General features: G+C 48.9%; 1 protein-coding gene across 1 annotated transcript in view; it reads right to left on the minus strand.

Moving 5' to 3' along the window:
* Nucleotides 1–6369: 6369 nt before the first annotated feature.
* The window catches only part of Pheta1 (PH domain containing endocytic trafficking adaptor 1), a 298237-nt gene continuing 280606 nt past the window's right edge, over nucleotides 6370–24000 (minus strand). The window contains exon 5 of the transcript XR_012911337.1: nucleotides 6370–6437. The gene's annotated coding sequence lies outside the window, so the exon portion shown is untranslated. The remainder of the gene's footprint in view (nucleotides 6438–24000) is intronic.

Consider the following 24000-nt stretch of genomic DNA (forward strand, 5'->3'; position numbering starts at 1 on the left):
GGGTGGGAGCCCACCAGGGAGTCACCCCTTGAAACCAGTCTGGGTTGAGGTTGCCCATGGAGGATCATAAGGAGGTTAGAGCGTTGAGGATTCAAATACGATGGCTCATACTGGTGAACAAGAGGAGCTAAATACATGGCTCATGGTAAGAACGTTTGTCTGGTATGTGTAAGATCCTGGGTTCAAGCACTGCCAAGATTTTGTAATACTACAATAAAGTATCTAAGATCCAGTATTTGAAAAAAAAGAAAGCCTGCCCCAGATAAACCAAAATGTTAATCCATCGTGAGTGGCGTATATTTCAGTGACCTGGGTACCTCTTGCGTGCGCTTCTGCAATTTTACATTTTTGGCAGAGGTTGGGAGAATTCTGTAAGGTGCCAGAATTATCTTTGAATTATTCTTCTTGAACTCAGAAAGTTATATAATAGCTGAAAGATTCTCCCCTGGATTTAGCCCGAGCTGGATTGAATGAGCGTGCGTCAGAAAATAAGATGGGAATTTGCACATTTCGCCGGGTTAGAGGCTGCTCTGCACCCGCCGGGCTTCAGCATATTGGGCCGTTGCTTGCTTCTGGCTTCCTCGACTCCCCAGAACACCCTTCTCCAGGGAGCCCCCAACTCTACAGCCTTGAAGGCTAACTGGATCTGGAATTGCACACCCACCTGACCCTTTTATCTCTCCAAGCAACACTTCACAGTTTACAAAGTCCTCTTCCCCACCCCTTACTCCAGAAGCTCACGATTTTCAATGCAAGAGGGATGCACGGATTCCCTTTCTTGTGTGCCCTGTGAGGTGGCTTCCCCATCTGGAGATTCATTTTCTGCAAGCATTGCCTTCCCAGGCCGCAGCAGCATGGCGTGGGGTGCACCGACCCGGATCTCTGGCACCCTTCCTGCTGCTGGCTGCCATCCACGGTGGAGCTTCAGATGGCCCTGGTGCCTCTCAGGGGTCTGCTCCATTTTGCTCAGTCACCAACTCACTCTCTCATGCTATGGTTTTGCCCACCAGTCCTAAAAGTGTCATTTGTCAGCCCAAAGCACCTGGCTCAGTAGACATCTTGACATCTGGGGTCGATGCCAGTCCCTGCTGTGAATATCTTGTGTGGCTCCCATCAAGTTTCTGGGACCTTGGGCTCCTCCAGGGCAGGATGTGTCTTTGCAATGTCACTTTTGGGGAAGGAATATGAAAGACAGGTTCACGCAGGAGTCAAATATTTATGGAGTGCCTACTCTGTTTTGAGTGTTTTCTATAGGCGTGGAGCAGGGTGAGCAAGACAGAGAAAACCTCTCTCTTTCCTGGGAGATTCATATAGAGACAAACACACCACACTCTTATTTGTATGAACCAAAAATTGTCCCGTTGTGGGGGCCAGCTAAATGACTCTGGGGTAAAGGTGATTGCCACCAAGCCTGCCAATCTGAGTTCCAGCCCCAACACCCTAATGGAGGAAGAGAGAAAAATGCCCACAAGTTGTCCTCTGACCTTCAAGCAAACATATATACAAACTAAATAAAATGTAACAAAATATTTTAATGGCCAGCCTAGTCTACGAGAGCTAGTTCCAGGACAGGCTCTAAAGCTACAGGGAAACCCTGTCTCGAAAAACCAACCAACCAACCAAACAAACAAACACTACAAAGAACCCTGTCTCAAAAAATAAAAGCAAACAAAAAAATTAATGGAAAAAATTACCTCAAGGCTGGTTATACAACTTTAATCCCAGCACTGGGGAGGCTGAAATCCCAATACAATCCTAGAGATTATATATTCCCGTCATTCCCATTTTCCACAGATAAAGTTAGGCACGGAGAAGCTAGGTGGTTTGCTGAAGGTCACACAGCTGGTGAGTTAGTTCCAGGACAGGGCTAGAATTGGAGACAGCCTGAAACCACAGTATTTTGTTAATAAATTCCTAAATGAGGCCTCAGGAACCCAACAAACCGTGGCATACACTGTGTGCATCACTATGGGAAAACCAATGGAATGATCTAAATGTTTATGCCCACACTCGTAATTCTCCAGATGCCAAACAGTAGGTGTGTAGGTCACTCAGTCCACGTGGTGACGGCTGAAGGAAACTAACAGAGTGAGCTGATACGGGGGACAATTTCTGCCACTCAGGCAACCTCAGGGGGCAGTTCCCCTCCAAAGTCCAGAACCACGCCTGCTTCTTAAGAATGGGCAAAGCTCAAGTTAAGAGCCTGAACTGCATCCAGGAACCCAAAGCTGTTAGAGAATGACCTTCAGCTAGTCATCCCCCTGCCTCCACCTCCAGAATGTTGAAATTGCTGGTGCCACTGCCATAGTGGAGACAGAAGCCACGCTAGGAGACCACTCTCCCAACAGAGCCACGTCACAGTCCTCTCGGGAAATTTGAACATACAGGTTTTAAAATTCAGTGTTCTGTCTGACCTACAGAGTGAATTCCAGGACAGCCAGAGCTGTTAAACAGAGAAACCCTTCTCAAAACGAAAACTGCTGGGGCTGGAGAGATGGCTCAGTGATTATTAGCACTGGCTCTTCCAGTGGACCAGGTTCAATTCCCACCACCCACGTGGTAGCTCACAACTGTCTGTAGCCTCAGTCCCAGGGGCTACCAATCCAATATCGTCTTCTGACCTCTATGGGCACACACACACACACACACACACACGCACGCACGCACGCACGCACGCACGCACACACACACATTCACACAGTTGGATCTGTGTGAATTCAGGGCCAGCCTGGTGTACAAGGGCTAGTTCTGGGACAGCTAGGGTGGTTACGCAGAGAAACCCTGTCTGCAGGCATAGAGGTGGTGCACACTTTTAACCCCAGCGCTTGGGAAGCAGAGCAGAGGTAGTCAGGACTCTTGAGTTGTAGCACTGAGAGTCTCTTAAACATTTGTCTCCTAAAACTTTTTTTTTCCCCGAGACTGGTTAGAAGCTTGTCGTGTAGACCAGGTTGGACTCCAGCTCTCATGGGTTCATCTGGCCTCTGCCTCCAAAGTACAGGAATTAAGTGTGCACAAGACCATCACCCCACCCCGGCTCCCTCAACTTTTATTTTGCTAATTTTTACTTATTTATTTGCTTCTTTGTTAAATTTTTGGTTTTTCAAGACAGAGTTTCTCTGTGTAACAGCCATGGAACTTGCTCTGTAGACCAGGCTGGTCTCGAACTCACTGAGCTCTGCCTCCATCTGCCTCAGGAGTGAGTGCTGGGATTAAAGGTGAGCATCACCTCACCCATCTCACGCTCCCACATTTTAAAATGAACACGTGCTGGTTTACCTTGCTTGTCAACCTGACTGGAAGGAGAGGTGCCTAGAGATTGGGGGCGTCATCTTGATGTGTCTGTGAGGTGTCCCCAGAAGGCCCTCAGCCATCCGGGGTCTAACCCATTGAGGATGTTGGGGGAATTTTGGATGAAGTTGGTCACTAGGGTCTTGGCTCTGGGCCGCCTCTTTCCTGTGACTTTCTGTTTCCTGGGCTAAGGGATCAACAAGGAAGATCCTGGCAAGGAAGTGCAAAGTGGTGTGGCCTCCTAAGCTAAGGACTCTGATAGCATCTGCAGGCCTCTAACTCTGTCCCTGGAGCCAGAAGAGTGGTGGTGGTGCAGGTTCACACACTAAGGAATCTCCCCTTCCCCAGGAGAACAGCCACACTCCTGATAAGGCTGCACCAGCACACCAGCTTCCATTGGTAATTAAAACTTCAAGAAGGCAGGGTAACAAACCTACAAAAGGAATCTTCCACACTAGAAGCCCCTCTGCCCACAAACATCCCCCACCCCAATCCACTGGCGGACCCATTCCCTCAGACTGTTCAGACTGAAGGTCATTTTCTTTGTTTTAGCCTCCCTCAGTCCTCAGCTAACTGGGCCTTTCCTTGAGGCTCTCTCTGTCTTGTTGAAGCCCTTCAGGCTATGGGATCTGACCCTCCCCCCAACCTACCCTGTAGCCCTACCTCCCAGCTGATTTCACATATTTATTGAAAAGCCACTTTCTCACAAAGAAGCCCAGGCTGACCTTGAACTTGAACTTGTCTTCTAGCCCCAGCTTCAGGAGGAACTGGGATGGCACACCTCCCCCTCCATCCCTGTTGCTAAAATATCTTCATCAAAGGCAAGAAACCCTGTCCCATTAGCAATCACCCCCTGTCTGCTAGTCTCTCTCCGGGTAACTTCCAATCTGCTTCCTTCCTGTCTTGGTCTATTCTGGACATTGAATGTCATGTGATAGGTGGCAGACCCCTCGATGTGCATCAAAGCTGTGTCCACTTGTGTGACATTCCTTCCTCTGCTGGCTGACATTTGCAGGGTCTCATCCCTTTTGGGCAGCATTTTTTTTAAATATTTATTTATTATGTATACAATATTCTGTGTGTGTGCCTGCAGGCCAGAAGAGGGCACCAGACCCCATTACAGATGGTTGTGAGCCACCATGTGGTTGCTGGGAATTGAACTCAGGACCTTTGAAAGAGCAGGCAATGCTCTTAACCTCTGAGCCATCTCTCCAGCCCTGGGCAGCATTTTGTTAAAGATTTATTTTTATTTTATGTGCATGCACATTGGCCTGCGTGCCTAGGGAGGTCAGAAGAGGGAACTGGGTCCCCCAGAACTGGAGTAGTAGATAGTGTGAGCCACCAGGTGAGTGCTGGGAATCAAACCTAGGTCCTCTAGAAAAGCAGCAAATGCTAATCTTAATCACTGAGCTTTCTCTCCCTGACCCCACAGCCAGGAATGTTAATTGGCTCCCTTTGGTCCCAGAATAAACAGACTAGCAGGCCTGTGTTCCTCTTCCTTTAACTATTTATTTATACAATTAAATAATTATCTATTGTTGTGCGCATGCTTCCCACAGCACAGGTTCAGAGGTCATAGGACAACTTTTTGGTGGCAGTTTGTTCCAGGTCTCTCTTTGTGCGTCACAGGAATTGAACTCATATTGCCAGGATCGCAAAGGACCTCCTTTCTTGCCCCCTTTCTTCTTTCTTCTTTCCTCTTTCTTCCTTGTCCTGGAAGTCACTCTGTAGACCAGGCTGGTCTTCAACTCCTGGCGATCCACCTGCCTGACTCTTCCTGGAATTAAAGGCATGCACCTCCACTCTCAGCTCCCGTTTCTTTTTATCTGGATGTTCTTCCTCCCTAGGATAAGTGGAACGTGTCTCCCTCAGCCTGTAGCCGGCAGTTCATCCTTTCCCTTTTGAGAATTGGCTGTCATTTTTATGCTTGATGTGGTTCTGGTGGGGCTGTAGCTCAGTTAGGAGTACTTGCTTAGCACACACAGAGCCGAGGAGCCATTCCCAGCACCGCAGGGAGAAAAACAAAAACAAAAGAATAGGCCCTGTTGGTGCCTACTTGTGACCCTAGCTTTCAGGAAACCGAGGCAGGCAGATCCTAAAGTCAAGGTCACCCTTGGCTACAGGGTCACTTTGAGGCCAACCTGGGAAATATAAGGAGACAGTTCTCTGTGCAGTAGGATGGCACAGTCCCCTGTCCTGTCCAGTGGGATGGCGCAGTCCCCTGTCCTGGCTAACCTTTCTCAGCAATGTATCATAAAACCATCAAATACTGGCCACAGACAGAGCAGCCAGGGTCCCCAGAGACTCTGTGGTCTGTGCGCTAGCCAGGCCTCTTTTCCAAGAACTTCATCGATTGCGGTGAAGAGAACAGGATAAGCCAGGCTAATGTCAGGGTCCTGGGCTAAGTGCCCTCCACAGTTCCAACATAACCAGCTCCTGGTCACCATCCTGTTGGTCTCCCCACCAGCCCGATGTCAGGATCTGCAGAATCAGAAGAAAGCGTCCAGGGTCTCCTTTAGACAGAATGTATTTTCTACTCAAAGGCATGCGCCACCACCGCCCGGCTGTAATTCCAGCTCTTGGGAGGCAGAGGCAGAGGCAGGTGGATCTCTGTGAGTTCGAGGCCAGCCTGGTCTACAAGAGATAGTTCCAGGACAGGTTCCAAAGCTACAGAGAATCCCTGTCTCAAAAAACCAAAAGAAATGTCACTGAGGTTATTTTTCTTAAAATTAACTTACTTTGTAGAAAATAATGAATTCAGTTAACATTTCAATTTATGAACAAATTTAGGGTTATGAGCATTATAGAATACCAAGGGCTTTTACTATATAAACTTTCCTCTTTAAAGACCTAGATAATTTTGGACCAATTGAATGTTGTGTACTGAGGGAAAACAGTTTGTAATAAATGATGACATTGATTTTTAAGATTCATTTCCATCAGTCAGTAGTTTTTAGTGGTTTCCCATCCAGTTTTCTCACTTTTTTTTTTTTGATTTTTTGAGACAGGGTTTCTCCGTAGCTTTTGGTTCCTGTCCTGGAACTAGCTCTTGTAGACCAGGCTGGCCTCAAACTCACAGAGATCCGCCTGCCTCTGCCTCCCGAGTGCTGGGATTAAAGGCGTGCGCCACCACCGCCCGGCTCAGTTTTCTCACTTTTAAGTTAATTACATGCCTGTATATATTTTGAAATTACTTTACCTGAGTATTTAGTACATGATGACTTAATACATTTTAACTTAAAAAAAACAAAAGAAATAAAATAAAATAACAGGGACTTGAGAGATGTCCCAGAATGGGTTACTCATGAATGCCTATGACTACAGGGCCAGGGTCCAACAATGCTGTCTTCTGGGCTCTACCAGCATTTGAATTTACATGTGCACAGAGCACACACAGATAACAAATACAAGATCTTCAAAATAAAATGAAAATATTTAGCAACATGTGTTTGTGAGCATTTTGCCTGTATACATAAAAGAGCAACATGTTCAAGCCTGGTGCCCTAGTATTGAACTTACAATTGTGAGTTACCATATGGATGGTAGAGATCACACCTGGATCCTCTGCAAGAGTGACAGGCGCTCTGAACTGCAAAGCCACCTCTCTACCACCGCCCGGCTGCTTTTTTAAGTTTTGTAAGTAAAGTCTATGCTAGGGACAGAACTGAGTCTTTCCCAGTTCTGCGTTGCCTTCCTCAGCTCCACCCCGCAAGCCTCAGGATGTGATGAGGGAGTGAGGGAACCAAAGAGATGGCTCAGTAGATAAAGGTTCTTGCCACCAAACCTCCAGGCCTGCATTCCAACCCGGAACCTGCTGGTGGAAAGAGAACCGGCTGCCATGAGCTATCCTCTGATCTTCACACTGGCAGTTTGACATGCGAGTGGAAGCAAAAACAGAGGGTGGTGATGACACAGTTGTTACGGACACGCAGGAGACCAGGGATGAAGGATGCTGGGAGTGTGGTCATCTGCCAGCCGAGGAGCATCCTCAGAAAGGAGCTGCAATGCAGAGACATGAAGGAGGAAGGGGAGAAGGGTCACTGTGGCAAAGAGAAAGGAGTCATTGCTCCAGCCCATCAGATTCCTGGAAGACAGCAGTGGGGCTGTGTGGGAACAAAAGATTTAGTGGGGTGGGACAGCGATTGAGACATTTACATAGAAATCTTACAAAGTTGGGGGGTTAAAAGATTTAAACCCTTTGTCCTAAACATAAGCTTTATAATATTTGATAGAAAAGACTCAGATACTCAACCGCCAGCATAAGGCAAAGGTAGCCAAATCCATATGCAAATGCACTGCTGTGACTGTGTTCTAATAAAACTTTATTTACAAAAACATGAGACAAACCTAGGGTTTGAGCATTGGTTTACTCTCCAACTGTATTCATATTTTTCATTAGATGCAATCATGATTGTAAGGAGAAATGGTGAAATGTAGCAGGGTCTTAAACCAATAATTTAAATTTTTTTTCTTTGCAGGGCTCATGTTTCTTTGCAGGGCTCCAGATGGAGTGAGGAGGGCAGGTTCAACATCCCAGGAAAGTGCTCTGCCATTTGACAGTAATCACAGCCCTTGGGTGTTTGAAGGAAGGCATATTCTATAGCAGGCCTTCAATCCTATCTCAGCTTCCCAAGTTGTTGGGAAGTTCTCTAGGTGTGCATCTCCCCGCACCTAAGCCTTCATTGCTTTGAGACAGGGTCTCGTGTAGCCCAGGCTGTCTTTAAACTCCTAAGTAACTGAGGATAGCCGAGAACTTGTGGTGCTCTGACCCCACTTCCCAAGCACCGGGGTCACAAGTGAATCACTGTGCCTGGTTCATGCATCCCCGGGGCTGGATCACAGGACTTTGCACACGCTGAGCATGCACTCTGCCAACTGAGTTTCAACTCTAGCCCAAATTTTGTCTTAAAAATATTTCTTTTTAAGCTGGGCGGTGGTGGCGCACACCTTTAATCCCAGCACTCAGGAGGCAGAGGCAGGCAGATCTCTGGGAGTTCGAGGCCAGCCTGATCTACAAGAGCTAGTTCCAGGACAATCAGGATTGTTACACAGAGAAACCCTTTCTTGAAACCCCCCCCTCAAAAAAAAAACCCAACTTTTTTTTTTTTTTGGTTTTTCTAGACAGGGTTTCTCTGTAGCTTTGGAGCCTGTCCTGGAACTCCCTTTGTAGACCAGGCTGGCCTCGAACTCACAGAGATCCGCCTGCCTCTGCCTCCCGAGTGCTGGGATTACAGGCGTGCGCCACCACCGCCCGGCTCCCAACTTTTTTTTATATGTGTGTTTGAATGTACATCTATATGTATGCACCTGCAGCACCAGAAGAGGCCCTTGGGTCCCTTGAAGGTGGAGTTACAGGCAACTGTAAGTCACCAGACATGAATCCTGGGATCTAAACTTTGGTCCTAATGATTGAGCAACAAACACTTAACCTGAAACTTTTTTTTTTTGAGACAGGGTGTCTTAGGTAGGGTTTCTATTACTGTGAAGAGACACCATGACCAAAGCAACTCTCATAAAGGAAAACATATAATTGGGGCTGGCTTACAGTTCAGAGGTTTAGTCCATCATCATCATGGTGAGAAGCATGGCAGTGTGCAGGCAGACATGGTGCTGGAGAGGTAGCTCAGAGTGCTACATCTTGATCTGATGGGAACAGGAAGTGAACTGTGTACCACACTGAATGTAGCTTGAGCATAGGAGACCTCAAAGCCCACCCCCACAGTGACACACTTCCTTCAACAAGGCCATACCTACTCCTCAAAGCCATAACTCCTAATAGTGCTGCTCCCTATGGAGGTAATTTTCTGTCAAGCCACCACACAGGGTCTCACTATGTATCCTTGACTGATTTGCAGCTCAGGTTGGCCTTGAACTCACAGAAACCCCTCTACCTTTGCCTTTTGAGTGCTGGGACTAAAACCCACAATGCCCTGCTTAATATGACCTTTTGACTAGTGGTATAAATAGGTTTGGGAACTTTAAAAATGTATGGAAATAATTTTATCTCCCTTCTTCTCTTGGCCTACGGCTTCTCATTACCCTTTATAAATCCTTTGTTAAAATCTTAGAAATTCCCCAGTATTTCGCTGGTAAACAGTTGAGGATGGGATTGTCTGAGGTGTCCCTCCTCCCAATGCACACCCCCTTAATTCTATAGGCGTCACAGCTTTCCACTGAGGCTATTCTGTCTCCTTAAACTACTCCCCTGCCCCCCCCTTTAGGCTGATGAATGGCATTTTAACAGGAAATAAAAGGGCTGGAGAAAAGACTTAACGGCCAAGAGCCTCGGTTGTTCTCGAAGGGTGCCTGGTTCCATTCCCAGCACCCTCGCTGTGGCTCAGCTCCAGGGGTCAGAGGAGTTCTTCTGAGCTGGCAGGCACCAGACATGTGAGGTCTGACACTCCTCAGCACAGAATAAAGAGAAATACTTTTAAAGGGAGTGAAATCAACAGTTTTGAGCATATCTGGAGACTGTTTTTTTTTGTTGTTTTGTTTTGTTTGTTTGTTTTTGATACAGGGTCTCACTCTGTAACCACAACTGGCCTCAAACTATTTATTCATCCTCCTGTTGCGACTCTTGAGTATAAGCCTCACAGGTAGGTGCCACTATGTCTGACTGGAGCAATCTTTTACAGCTGTTTTACTATCTCAAAGCGTTGGCCGCCTCTTAATCATAAAGAGGCTGCTGCAGCTCTTGATGTCACAGACACTTCCACCAACAATGTTAATTCAAGAAAGGGAGAGGCGTCCTTAAAACATAATTTACATGGGAGGAGTGCATGCCTTTAATCCCAGCACTCAGGAGGCAGAAACAGGCAGATGTTTGTGAGTTCAAAGCCAGCCTGGTCTACAGAGCAAAGTCCAGGACAACCAGAGCTGTTACACAGAGAAAAACAAAAACAAAAAACAAACAAACCAAGAAACATAACTTACAAAAAAATTTCAGTGAATTGTTCTAGAAACTTCTTGTGAGATTTCCCTTCAGGTTTTACCAGACAAGAAAGACAGTTGCGGGGAAATAAGTATTTTCAGTGTGTGTATTGACGGCAGCATGGGCCAGCACTGGAGAAGAGGACGAGGGAGAATAGCTGGCCATTTGTTTCTCACAGTCACACTGGAATTGCTGGTTTCCAGTTCTATGACTTGGGCCTCTATGAACCTTTGTGTGGCCGCCATCTGTGTGGTGACACTTGGGAAACTGGAGTTATCAAGGAGACTCATGCAGCGGCCTGAGGACTTGCCTGTCAGCAGCAAGAGGTCAGTAAGTAATGGTTGCCATGGTGACTACACTGTCAGGCCTAGGATGATAGAGGGAACTTGGAAAAAGCAACGGACTTTGAACCTTGGGGTTTCAGATGTACAGCAGGTTGTTAGTGAACACACCCTGCTCACACCAAGCTGCTGGGCTGTGTTTTCCTTATCTGGAAAGTGAGGCAAGGTCCAAGGGCAGGGCTCCCTTCCCATCTGCTCAAAAAAACCACTCCTTGGGCTGGGAAGATGGCTCAGAAGATAACATGCTGGCTGCACCAGCATTGGGGACTACGTTCTGATCCCCAGGACTCACTAAAAGCTGGGCAGACTTGGAGGGTGGCTGTAACCCCAGCCCTTAAGAGGGGACACAGGACATTCCCATGGCAAGCTGGAGAGAGGGAGGGGCCCTGCCTCGGTAGGTAGAGTGGAAAGCCGTTGAAGACACATGTGTGCCTGAACACATGGAAAGAACGCTCCACACACATGCACATGCACACCCGTGCACACACACATCATGTACACATGCAAATGCCCACAAAATAAAAGTGCTTATTGAGCACCATGCCAAATAGGATTGGGGCGATGAGTAAAACACACCCTTCCCCCCACACCCTTCATGGGGAAGATAATCTTTTCATGTCACAGCTGAAGGAAGCAGGGGACACAGACTAACTGAGGAGGGAGGGAGCCGCAGGATGTTAGACTCTGACACAATGGCAGCTGAAGAACAGAGCACTGCACGGCCATTTCCAAGAACCAGAAAACCCAGGCAACCTGCATGGGGGAAAGTGCATAAGTGCAGGCAGCCAGGATGGTTCACACCTTCAATCCCAGCACCGGGAAAGATAAAGACTAGATGACCATGGGAGTTTGAGGCCAGCCTGCTCTACACAGTGAGTTCTGGCTAGCCTGGGTCAGTTAGACATTGTCTCAAAAACCCAAACTAAACAGACACAAACAAAAGAGTGAATGAATGATTTAAAACAACAAAATTCAGGTATGGCTTGATCTAGCAGTTCTGGAATGCTCTCAGGGCTGATCTCTGTCTCTTGTCTCCCCATCATTCAGTTCACCTCGGCTTCGTGTCAATCTGGTTCCCTCAGTCAGGCCTTCCTCTCTGGGAGGGGAGCCTGATGCCAGCGTCTCCCTCTCATTCTTCCACTATGATACCCAAAAGCTGGGTGAGAAAGTGGCAGCTTCATCCATTCAACAACGGAAGCAAAATTTTTGGCCCTGATTGTGTAGTGGTGCACACCTTTAACCACAGCACTCAGGAGGCAGAGACAGGTGGATCACTATGAGTTCGAGGCCAGCCTGGTCTACAGAGTGAATTCCAAGACAGCCAGGACTGTTATACAGAGAAACTTTGTCTCAGGAAAACAAAAGTAAATAAATAAATAAAATAAAATAAAAATTTTTGGGTCTTGGTGCTCAGTGGTCCATGGAGTCACAGTGGTTAGAGTCATGGGATGATCTGGTTGGGCAGCCTGAGTCTCTGGAAGTGCCATTAGCATATCCAGGACCAAGTAAGTGCAACAATATTGGATAGTGTCCTAAGGCAAAGCCTGGGTTCTTTGAAGAAAATAAGGGGTGCTGGTTGGAGGCACAGGGTCAAGGACATGGTAGCTGAGCTTAAAGGCGGGTGCTGACTTCTCTCCCAAGCATTTGCCCGGCTGCACCCCTGCTGGCATCAGAAAGTTATTTCTGAACATTGTTACTCAGGTCTGCTGTCACCTGCTAATTTTTTTTCAAATCATCTGTGAGGAAATAAAGGGCCAGCTGCTTCATGAAGGTGCCTGCAGGAATGGGACAGGGCTGCTCTGGGCTGAAAGCCCCACCATGGATAAGGCCACAGTGAACGAAGTCCTTGCTCAGCACAGATGGTGTCTCTGGGTCAGTCTCATTTTTTATTTACTTATTTATTCATTTTTGCTTTTTGGGACAGGATGTTAAGTAGCTCAGGCTAGCTCAGATTTCACTATGTAGCCCAGATTACAGTCAAATGCCTCCATGTCCTACTTGCTGCTTCCTGCCCCAGTCTCCCAGGTGCTTTCAAATCTTGGCTTCAGAACCAGGCGGTGGTGGTGCATGCCTTTAATCCCAGCACTCGGGAGGCAGAGGCAGGCGGATCTCTGTGAGTTTGAGGCCAGCCTGGTCTACAGAGCGAGTTCCAAGACAAGCTCCAAAAAGCTACAGAAAAACCCTGTCTTGAAAAACCAAAACCAAACAAACAAACAAACAAAACCCACCAGAATAAGCATTTAAAGAAAGTGCCAGGATGTGGCCCAGTGGGTACTGGCCTCACCTAGCATGTACGGTTTGGTCCTGGGTTCTACTCCCAGCACTGCATAAACCTGACCTTGTTGTACACGCTTGGCATCCCAGGATTCAGGAGGTGGAGGCAGGAGGATAAGTGTGATTGCTCAGGAAAAGAGAGTATCTTCTTCCCCTACCTCCCCCTTTCCCCCCAGTGAGTGATGGGAGCTGGTAAGGAAAGCCCAGTTTTCGCGTCTCCAGCAGCACTGTCCTGGTGTTTTCTGAGCTGAAGCAACCTGAAGCGGTAACACATTTGACCAAATCTGCCTTTTCTGTTAGTCAGCTTTCCAAACTGCAGCAAAACGCCCAACAATGAATTTTTTTAAAATTTTATTTATTTATTTATTTATTTATTTATTTATTTATTTATTTATTATGTATACAACATTCTGCCTCCATGTGTGCCCGCATGCCAGAAGAGAGCACCAGATCTCATTACAGATGGTTGTAAGCCATCATGTGGTTGCTGGGAATTGAACTCAGGACCTCTGGTAGAGCAGCCAATGCTCTTAACCATTGAGCCATCCCTCCAGCCCCCGACAGTGAATTTAAAAGAAGAAGTTTGTTTTGACTTAGTTGTTGACCCTTTATTGACTTGGTGGCTGCTGGTTCTGGGATAAGGTGGGAGAACGTGGCTGGGAAGTGAGATGGAGAGGGAGAAGGAGAGAATGACAGGCTTCCCAGTATCCTCTCAAGTATGAGCCCCCAGTGAGTTAACTTCCTCCTCTTAGGTTCCGCCCCGCCCCTTTATTTTTGGTTTTTCTTTTTTTTTCCTTTGGTTTTTTCTTTTTTCTTTTTTTGAATATTTATTTATTATATATACAATGTCCTGTCTGTGTGTATGCCTGCAGGCCAGAAGAGGGCACTAGACCTCATTACAGATGGTTGTGAGCCACCATGTGGTTGCTGGGATTTGAACTCAGGACCTCTGGAAGAGCAGGCAATGCTCTTAACCACTGAGCCATCTCTCCAGCCCTCTTTGGTTTTTTCGAGACAGGGTTTCTCTGTGGCTTTGGAGCCTGTCCTGGAACTAGCTCTGTAGACCAGGCTGGTCTCGAACTCACAGAGATCTGCCTGCCTCTGCCTCCCGAGTGCTGGGATTAAAGGCGTGCGCCGCCATCGCCCGGCTTATTTTTGGTTTTTCAAGACAGGGTCTCACTATGTTGCTCTGAATGTTCTAAAACTCGCTCTGTAGACCAGACTGGTTTTGAAGTCACAGAAATCCGCCTGCTTCTGCATCTCAGGTGCTGGGATTAAAGGCCTGTACCACCAACTCCCTGTGGTTAGGCCCCACCTCTTAAAGGGCCCACTAGCTCCCAGGGGTTTCAGTGAATAAGCCTTTAATACATGGGCATGGCCTGGGTCACTTTTACAAACCACGGCACCTTTTATTGTTGTTTGTTTTTTGTTTTGACAAGATTTCACCCTGCAGTGGCCAGGCTGGTCTTGAACTCACAGTAATCCTTCTGCCTCTGGTCCCAGAGTGCTGGAAGTACAGGTGTGAACCTGGATGCACAGCGTCCTTTTGTTAACTTCTTCCCTAGTCGCTGTCTCTCTCTGTCTCATCTCCCAGCCTCCCAATTTACAGAACAACCCAGGCATCCTCGCCTCCCCCCAGTGACAGAGAGAAACTCTGGGCTCTCTTAGTGCTGGTATGGAAGGCCTTGGGGGCTTCTGGGAGAGGAGTTGCATCTCAAACATAAATATGCAGGGCTATGAAGCCGGTGTGCGCAGGCCCACGGAATCTCCGGCTTGAACGTTCCAAGTCACCCAGGCTAGCCAAGAGTTCTCAGGCTTCAAGAGTGTACCAAGTCACTACAGGAAGGGTACACACAGAGTCATATAAATGAACAAAAACCAAACAGGACTAGGGAAGTAGCTCAAGCTGGTAAAGTGGCTGCCTAGCATGCATGAGGCCCTGGGAGCAACTTAAGAGAAGGTAAACCAGGAGTGGTGTTGTATGCCTGTTATCCCAGCACTCTGGAGATCAGCAGAGGACTCAGAAAGTGGAGCTCACTCTTAGCTACACAGTAAATTCAAGGACAGCCTGGGTTACGTGAGACCTTGTGTAAAACAAAACAAAGCAAAACAAAACAAAACAAAAAAACCCTCATAGCAGAAAATGAGGCCACGTCCAAGCTGCCTTACCTACTCTCCCTACTGTTTCTAAAGCCTTGGGGCTGTAGAAGGATCTGGAAGGTGGCGGTCGTGTATAAGCAGATGAGAACCCTCACCATGTGATTCACAGTGGCAAGTTCGGGCAAGATCAAAGCAACCCAGTTTATCTCTGACGCCAGCAATGTTTTTTCCATTCAAGACTTCTTCATGTTTTGCATGTGTAGGTGAAAGTAGAGAGAGAAAGAAAATAGCAAATGAGAGCAGCCATGCTTTGGGGCACATCCTTCCAAATTTCAGCAGCAAACAGGACGAGGGTGGGGTCCCCACATGGACTCTAGTGTCACCTACCTGTGCTGGCACTCTAGCCCTGCCATCTGCCATCTGTGTGACTTTGCCAAAACCCCCTAGCCTCTCTGGGCCTCTGTGGCCTCATCTGTAAAATGGGCTAGTAATGGCACCCATGTCCGGAGGACCCTGCAGACAGGAACAGGGTACTGGGATGGGTCTGATGCATGATAATTGCTCAATGTCAGGAAGACTAGTGCTATGGCCATTGTCACTGCTCTTGGGCTATGGGTAAGGCAGTGGGAACCTATTAGGGAGACTAGTAAGAAATGAGGCAGCCAGATCCTGCTGTGACTCCAGGCCTTGGTTTACACAAAGATGGACATGATACTTACTGCAGGGATGACTGCCACACAGACTCTGTGCTGAGTGTTTGCTGTCCTCTCTAACCTTCACAGCCACTCTCCGGAGGATGGGCAGTGAGCACTTCCATCCCCTAGGGAAGAGATTGGCCACAGAGAGGGACAGCAACTTACCTGAGGCAACACAGTTGCTTCTGATTTTGTTATTATTGCTGCATTATTATTATTGTTGTTGTTATTGTTATTATTATTATTGTTTATTTAAGTGTGTGCATGCACACACACATAACATGCATACATGTTCATATGTGGGAGCCAGATGACCAATCGTGAGACTCAGTTCTTGCCTTCTATCAAACCCAGGTCCTCAGGCATGTTGGCAAGCGCCTCTACCCACTGAGTCATTTGTCACCAGCCAAGGTCACACAGTTACACAGCTTCAAAGATCCCTGGAGGGGTGTGAGGTCAGTGTTGTCCACCTGTCAAGGAGTTGCTGGTGGAGCCCACTACCCTGTCCTGCCCCCTCTGTAGGTCTTTCTGGCTTGCCAGGCCCTGGCACTGGGAATTGGTCTAGGGAGGGTTTTGGATCTGATGAGCTTGGAACCTCTTCTGTTTTACAATGGGGTCAGGGCTATGGCTGGCTTTCCCAGTAGCCTCTGTCTCCTCTGCGTCTCCTTTCTCATTTCATGTCCTCTTTCCCGGCATCTCTGGAAGTCATGTGAAGGTCTCAGGACACCAGGGGAAGGTGGCCAAGCTGCCTCATCAGCACCAGGCTTCTTAGCTGGACTAGGGAGGAGGAGAGTGGGTGGGAGGGTCCAGGGGCAAAATTCCAACCGGAGCTATTAAGGGATGCTGCTTGGGGCTTGATGGAACCAGGGCTCGGCACCCGGTCTCAGAGAGCTGAGAGTGTACAAGTGTGTCCTCAAGCAGACAGAGGACATCCGGCAGGGGATGTTTGGGGGGAGGGGACCAGGAAGCTGTTCGATTATCCAGCTGTTTCAGTCTAAATATGTTGCACATCTGGTGGCCTAGAAATTGCCTGTGATTTCATAGTCACTGACTTGCTATCTGGGCTTGAGCTTGGCTCTAGAGGCTGGAGGAGGAGGGAGGAGGGAGGGAGGAGGGCAGAAGGAGGAGGCAGTCCAGAGAAGGAGAAGAGGGGCAAAGGGTTGCGGGAGGAGCAGAGGAAGAGAAGGAACGAGAAGGGTAGAGGGGGAGGGAGGAGGAGGAAGAGGAATTGGACGGAAGGACAAGTTCATTTGCACAAACAGCCACTGGGCTTCTCTGTTCTGCCAAAATTGGAGTTGGTTTGTGCCAGGCCTTAATGCTAAGTGCTGATTTCTTCTGAGTAAGAGCGGGCTTGGAGAGGTTCTTAACATAAATGATGGGCTGCTCCCACACAGGCCCATTGGCTTTCTCCTTTATAACAACAGGACTTCCTGAGAGGACCAAGGACAGTGCCAGAGCGGTTACCTGCTTTCTTCTACAAACACAGAGCGTCTGTGGTTTCTTTATGACAGGATGTGGAGAAATGTGTCCGCGCAAGAGTAGGGCCTTTTGACGACAGCTGCGGGGCCCAGAGAAGATGGTCGTGTGGAAAGTTCCAAAACAGGGAAGGAAAATTCCTTGTCCCCCTCCAATAGGCGATGAGCAGTGGTGGCTTTGTGGTGGCAGGTGGGGAGTTCTGAGGCCAGATCTCAGATGAATGAGTTCAGTATGGATTGTTAATGTCTGCCATTAGGTTGGCAAGGGCAGGCTGGGTGGGTTTGCTGTTCCATTGTCTGCAGATTCAAACAGCTGTGTGTGTTGAAAGTATTTAGAAACAGTAGTTAAGGCAGCAAATTTGAGTTTGAAGAAAGATGGGCCTGGGGGTGGCATCACATTCACTTTTTTTTTTTGAGAGAGCATTTCAAGATTTCAAGTAGCCCAGGCTGGCCTTGAACTCCTCAGTAGCTGAGGATGACCTTGAAGTCCTGATTCTCCTGCCTCCACCTCCGAAGTGCTGGGATTATAGGCAAGCACTACCACACCAGGCACAGGCTGCTACACACTTGGAACTGGGGAATGGAACTCACCCCATGCTTGCTAGGCGAACACTCTACTAACTAAGCCACACCCGCAGATCTCTGCTCTTCACTTTTGAGACAGGGTTTCATTATGTGGCTCAGGCTGCCCCTAGGCACGATCCGCAGGGCTGGGATTCCAGGCGTGCACACTCCCCCTAGCTATCTACCATGCCTGGCTGCTGCCTCAGAGATCATCGTCTGTGGGGATGGAGGATAAAGAGGCCCAGCTCTGTTAGCTCTTCCTGTCTCAGAATCTCCTGCCTGCCTGCTGGCCTGGAACAGACAGTGGCAGGCAGGAGAGTACTAGCTAATGAACTGGGCATGGGTCTAAATGCTCAGAAGTTGGACACATCAGAAACTGAGTATGAGCCAGGTGTGGTGGCACACACCTTTAATCCCTGCATCTGGGAGGCAGAGGTTGGTGGATCTCTGTGAGTTCGAGGACAGCCTGGTCTACAGAGTGAGTTTGAGGACAGCCAGAGCTGCATAGTGAGACCCTAACTCAAAAGAGAAAGTAAGAAAAAATTTAAAAAATTAACTGTGGTTTGTCCACAAGCCCCTGGCCCACCTGCCCAAGGGGGCTGAGCCCTTTCTGAGCAGCCTGGTCATAAGGCATGCCGGCAGTCACTGTATATGCTATTAGGAGGCGAGGCAGGTAGGTTAGGTGGTCATCACCTCTTCAGACCGGGAACTCCCAGAGGTGACCTTGAAGAGCTTGAGGTTGGACTTACGTAGGTGCCTCAGCTCAGGACTTCCAGGCTCTTCTGAATTGCCCGGCCGCAGATACAGCCATGCCCCAACATCTTGGGAGAAATGCATTGGCAACTGGCATCTCTTTCCCACTGGCAGCTCGGTTCGTTCAGCTTCAGCACTACAGCCGCTTCCTCCTCCCTGACATCATTTCCAGGAATAGACAGCAATTACCACCCCAAGCCCAGTGTAGCACAGGAAATGAGGCGGCATATGATCTGATTCTGGCATGTGAGGACCTGTGCAATGCCCAGCAGGCACATGCTCTCTTCCCTGATGTCTCCTCTCAGTGTGTCTTTCCACGCAGATGCCAATCTGCTAGGTCAGCAAATCTCTGAGGCTGCTTGGGCCATGGCACTTCATAGATGGGGCAGTCGGGCAGGGCTAAGCACTATGGGGGAGAATTACTCTAAGGACAGTGGGACTCAAAGAAGTTTGAGGACTGGTTTTTATTAATTAATTAATTAATTGTTTGTTTGTTTGTTTTTGTTTTTGAGCAGAGTTTCTCTGTATACTCCTGGTTGTCCTGGAACTTACTCTGTAGACCAGGCTGGCCTCGAACTCAGAGATTCACCTGCCTCTGCCTCCAAATGCTGGGATTAAAGGTATATGCATCATCACTGCTTACCTGGGAACTATATTTTTGTTTCTGTTTCACGATTTATATGTGTGTGTGTGTGTGTGTGTGTGTGTGTGTGTGTGTGTGTGTGTGTGTGCATGTGTGTGTATGTGTATGTCAAGGCCTTTTGTAGCCTAGGCTGATCTGACTACGCAGGGAGTACCTGTCTGAAAATAAACTTTTCTAATTGACAGCACATCCCACGAGGACATACCCAGAAACCAGCCTTCTCTTCCTGTCTCTGGACAGAATCTGCCACATGGAAGGATCTGGAGTCTTTGTATCCACCAGATAGATCTCTCTGTGGCCCTGGCCAGTGGGCACAGAGGAGACAGGAGGGGGACAGGCTCTGATTTGTTGGGAGGTGGCAGTATCTGCATCCTGCTTCCTCATCCCTGGAGCTGTCCCCTCACTATTTCATGAAGCTTCCCTGGCTTGTTCATTTCTTCTTTTCTCTTGTGCTGTCCGATGACTTCCAGGTGGTCACCCCTTGCCAAGGGGTGCTGGAGTCACTACAAACCAGGCTGTGTGGTAGCCTACCTAGGTCTCATAGAGTGTCTGTCACATGGGTGTCATTGTTTCCTAAGGCTAGAGAAATAGAGACTCGAACAGAGAAGGGCAAGGCTGGGTCATGGGGAGACTGAGCTAGAGCCCAGTGAGACCAGATGTCTCAGTGACTCTGCGCCTCTGGTGCTCCCTGAGTTCTGAGCCAGAGAGTCTCATTGGGAAATGAATGAGACTGAGGGAGAGAGAGAGTTGTCCCAGGTGAGTCCCAGGTAGGAGCTCCCTGCAAAGAAGATTGGGTTGGAGCTGAAGTGTCAACGGGAACAACATTCCACACAGATGATTTGTTCTTTGCCTTCTTGCCCTCTCTCTTGCTGGCAAGTCCGTCTGTTCTGCTGGAGATGTCCGTTCACTGGTGTTTGAGGCAACTTCCAGCATACATGGAAGTCCAACTGAGACACCTAGACTCCTGGGCTGAACTACAACCGGAGTGTTGATCTTAGGGTCAGCCACTGTTGGTCTAGCCAGACCATAGCCCCATAAACCATTCTTATAAATCCCTTTATAAATATATGTCTCATAGACTCATTCTCTGTTCAGTTCCTCTAGAGAACCCTGACCCGAGAAGCCCTCACCTTGCAGGATCCAGGCAACTTCCTGTCAGTCTTTGTGCCTCTCAGAGTTGTGTAACACAAGGTCTTTGTACCAGGCCAGGGCACAGAGAGGTTAAGTCACTTGCCCAAGTCACACAGGCTGCACATAGCAGAAGAGGGATTTGAGTTCAGGTCTAACCAAGTCTGTCACATGTCCTCCAGCTCACATGACAGCACCCATGGCTGAATTCCCCACATGGATTTCCTAGAATGGATGCAGAGAGAGTGAGCTCATACCTACCACAGCCTTCACAATGTCTGGGGCGCAGCAGGCAGCACCTCGGCAGTGAGGGCTGAGAGCCAACCTGGGTGCCAAGGAAGAGAGCTGCCAGGAGACCGTCCCAACCCAGAAGCTCAGGGTGGAAGGGAGCCCTAAAGGACAGGTGCTGATGGCAATGACACATGACAGGCAGGGTCTGAGGCATGAGGCTGAGAGACGAAGGAGGACAAGACAAACACGCTAGAGCCTGGAAAGATGACTCAGTGGGCAAAATCAGTTGCTCTGAAGGCGTAAGGACTTGGGTTTGAATCCCTAGCACCTACATAAAGAAGTCAGACATGGTACATGGTCAATGCACTCCCGTAATCCCAGTACTGAGGGGCAGAGATGGGTGGCTCCTGAGAACTCTCTGGCCAGTCAGCCTAGATGAAATCTCTCTCTCTCTCTCTCTCTCTCTCTCTCTCTCTCTCTCTCTCTCTCTCTCTCTCACACACACACACACACACACACACACACACACACGAGACATACACAGTCATGCAGATAAAAGCACATGCCAACTAAACATTAAAGAAAACTGCCCAGCATGTGGGAGGCCCTGGGTTCCATTCCCAGCACCCAAAGATAAAACCACAAAAAGGCAACAAAAGATGAACACTGCCTTCAAAAGGGCCACCTCTCCAGTGCATCCTGAGCTGCCTTGGAGCTTGCCAGCAACTCTAATTCTTTAAGTGACCTCTGACTTGGTCTCAGCTTTTATCTTTCTAGACCATTAAAATCGGTTTAAGGTGACCCAGATCTGGAGCAGGGCAGGAGGATGTCCTGAGATGACAACTCTGCCTCTCTCGCTTCTGCACAGAACCAAGGTGTTCCCAAATCCACCCCCACAACTTCCCCCACACCCCCTCCCCATCCCCGCTGGGACTGATTATTGGCGGGTGTGCATGAGTGAATTTTGGGGTCACAGCGAGTAATCGGATCTGGCCAGGCTGAAGCAGGTGACCTGAGCTCTTGGATAAGGGGATTCATCTAAATCTGTCAGAGAAGATGTCTTCTCAAGGCGGCCTAGGGGCCAGGACATGAAAGCCAGGCTTGGGAACCCCCTCCCCACATTCACAACTCCCATGCCATGTGAAAATCCTTCCCTGAGGCCAAGCCCCTCACTGTGGGTGAGAAGCCCAGATCACAAAGAGCCTGGAGGAGGAGATGGGAAAGTGGGTGTGGGCGGGGCGACCTGGGGCCTTTAGGCCCTCTCTGACCGTTCTGGATGAATGCCATTGAGTGAATGAATGCCATTAGTGAGTGAAATGTCACTGTGGGCGGTGTAGCCAAGGTGCAGACTTGTTAGATCTGTGTTGTTCAAACCTCATCACCCTAATACAGGCATGCCTGTTGCTAGGCTCCTGGGAGATAACCTCCAGCCCCAGAATAAATGCTGTGGGGTTACCAGCTTTGTATTTGAGCGGGGCCTCTGGAGTAGGTGAGACCAAGTGACAAAGACTGGCCATGCAGGGTCATCTGTGTTCCCGTGTCTGACCCTCAATAAGCATGTAGATGCCAAAGTTTGGGGGTATCTTCCTATTGTCAGTAATTTGCGTCACAGGCTAAAGCTTTGTGAACTCAACACAGGAGATTCCTCTGGGAGTCCAGGTCCACTGTCTCCCAGACTCTGACCCTTGTCTTTAATCTTGCTGAGTTCAGTCTGTGTTTTGTCACTATGATAAGCCATGACCGGGTTGTTCCTCCAGCCTTTCTGAGGGCTTACTGAGCACAGCTGATCTGAGCCGCCATCATTAGAGACGGCCTATAACAGAAGTGATGGCAGCAGAGTCTAGTCATTTTGGGGTGCCTCTCCCGCCAGAACACCTCTTCCTGGCTTCTTTAAGCCTCGCTTGCTTGGAAGCTTGCCCAGCCCTGGTCCCCATGTTCCGGGTGTGGCCAGAGGGTCACAGTAATCTAACCCCAGGACTGGGCATGCCCAGCAGGAGCCGCTGTGAAGGAGGAGGAAACTGAGATTGAATCCAAGAGAAGCCAAAGCCTGGTCCAAAGGCTCAGGGCTAGTTAGCTCCTGGCAGCCCAGGTCTGTGTAACTCTAGGACCTTGCTAGCTCTCCAGGCTGTGCTGAGGACGGGACCATAGTGCAGCCTTGGGAAAGTCTGTGGGCGTGGACTGGGCCACCAGGGTGTGTTGCAGAAGGCCATAGAAGGGAAGGGCCATGACCGATGCCTTCCTCGGAGCTCTCCACTTTTTCAGAGGTCTGAAAAAGTGCTTCTCCTCCATCAAGAGAAGCAAGATGACATTCACTTAAAAAATGTTTATGTCGTATTTATTTATTGATTGGGTGGGGGCAAGTGCACAGCACAGAGCATATGTGCAGGTCAGAGGACAGCATGCTGGAAACGGGTCTTTCCTTCTATCGCGTGGGGCCCAGCGGCTGACCTCAGGCTGACCGCTGGCAGCAAGTGTCTTTACTGAATGAATGATCTCTCCTGCCTGGTGCTACTCCCAGGGGATTGAAGAGAAGGAAGGAGAAGGCATGTGGGGTCTTGGATTCAGCTCCTTCCTGATTTGTGTGTGGCAGCTCACCCTGTCATACCACAGAAGACACAGACTGGCCCAGTGTGCCACCCCTTCAGACCCTGGCTAGCGGGAAGAGGCTGGGAGGAAGTCAAACTCCAGGGACTTCTGGCTTTCCCTCTGGTGCAGGGTCCAGTTCTCTGTTAGCACAACGAGGTGCGGCAGGAGTTGAGAATGGCAGACAGGGAGACACTTGTCCCTGCAGTTGAGGTCTTAGGACCTCAGCTGGGCTCACTAAACCAACAAGCAGTATAGATTAACCCTGCTTAATCTTCTTGTGAGGCCCCACCTATTATGCAAAGAATCCTGGGAGTTGTAGCGTTTTAAGTTTCTTTTGTTTTTGTTGTTTTGTTTGTTTTGTTTTTTTGAGACAGGGTTCCTCTGTGTAGCAGTCCTGGCTGTCCTGTAACTCACTCTTGTAGACCAGGCTGACTTCAAATTCACTGAGATCCATCTGCCTCTGCCTCCCAAGTGCTGGGATAAAGGGCTTGCACCACTACTGCCCAGTGGGAGTTGTAGTTTTTAGTTAGTTAGTTTGTTTTCTTGAGACAGGGTTTCTCTGTGTAGCCCTAGCTGTCCTGGAACTTGCTCTGTAGAGCAGGCTGGCCTCGAACTCACAGAGATCTGCCTGGCTCTGCCTCCCAAGTGAGGGGGTTAAAGGCATGCGCCGTCACTGCCTGGCTAAGATTGTAATTTTAAGGTCTCCTCCTATTATCCTAGAAGTGAGAATGGAGACAGAGAAGAAGGAGGGGAGGGAGGGAGAGGGGGAGAATGGTTCCGTCTTTTTGCTGAGGAGCCAGAGAGAGTTGCCTTTCCTCAGAGCAGCCTGGGGCATCTCATTCCTCCTGCCACCTCCAGACGGTGGCCAGGTGTCCTCAGTGTCTTGCGGGTCATGGACAGCAGCATGGTGCCAAATTGAATTGAATGCTGGCTTCCCTCCTGGGCTGGTCTCCATCACTGCCCTCTGGACAGAAGCTCAGGACACAAGAAG

Source organism: Microtus pennsylvanicus, chromosome 1 (assembly GCF_037038515.1).
Source record: "Microtus pennsylvanicus isolate mMicPen1 chromosome 1, mMicPen1.hap1, whole genome shotgun sequence".
Lineage (NCBI taxonomy): Eukaryota > Metazoa > Chordata > Mammalia > Rodentia > Cricetidae > Microtus > Microtus pennsylvanicus.